Source organism: Alligator sinensis, unplaced genomic scaffold (genome assembly GCF_000455745.1).
Source record: "Alligator sinensis unplaced genomic scaffold, ASM45574v1 scaffold610_1, whole genome shotgun sequence".
Lineage (NCBI taxonomy): Eukaryota > Metazoa > Chordata > Crocodylia > Alligatoridae > Alligator > Alligator sinensis.
Genome location: NW_005842348.1, coordinates 391,491 through 391,855, shown reverse-complemented (window position 1 = coordinate 391,855; position 365 = coordinate 391,491). Strand labels below are relative to the sequence as shown.

The 365-nt window shown below is 69.0% G+C and overlaps 1 long non-coding RNA gene across 1 annotated transcript in view; it reads left to right on the top strand.

Annotated features, from left to right (window-relative positions):
• Nucleotides 1-365, top strand: part of LOC112551140 — a 14,567-nt gene continuing 14,202 nt past the window's right edge. Inside the window, exon 1 of the long non-coding RNA XR_003095318.1 lies at nt 1-114. This is a non-coding gene — a long non-coding RNA (uncharacterized LOC112551140). The remainder of the gene's footprint in view (nt 115-365) is intronic.

The following is a 365-nucleotide window of genomic DNA, read 5'->3' as shown; positions in this document are numbered from 1 at the left end:
GGTAGCACTGGGGTCGGTGGGGGCTCATTTGAGCCTCTCCCCCCGGAAGTGGCTGGGCCCCAGTGAGACAAAGGACTCGCTGCGGGGGCACACGTGGGTGAGGCCAGCCTACGAGTAAGCTGGGGCTGAGTATGGGAGGCGCAGGGCAGAGGTCTGCATGGTACAGCCAGAGGCACGCACGTGCGCGGTGGTCGGTCCCTTCGTGTGGTTTCGGCGGCCTCCCTGGCTGCCTGCATGGGGGGGTGGGAGCCGCCTTGGGCAGGAGTCTAGAGCAAGGCTCGAGTCTGTCCGTGCCCCGGCCCCGAGCCCCAGCGCGGGCACAGGAGAGCTGCCTGGCTGGCGCTTGCTCCCTCCTGGAAGGGGGT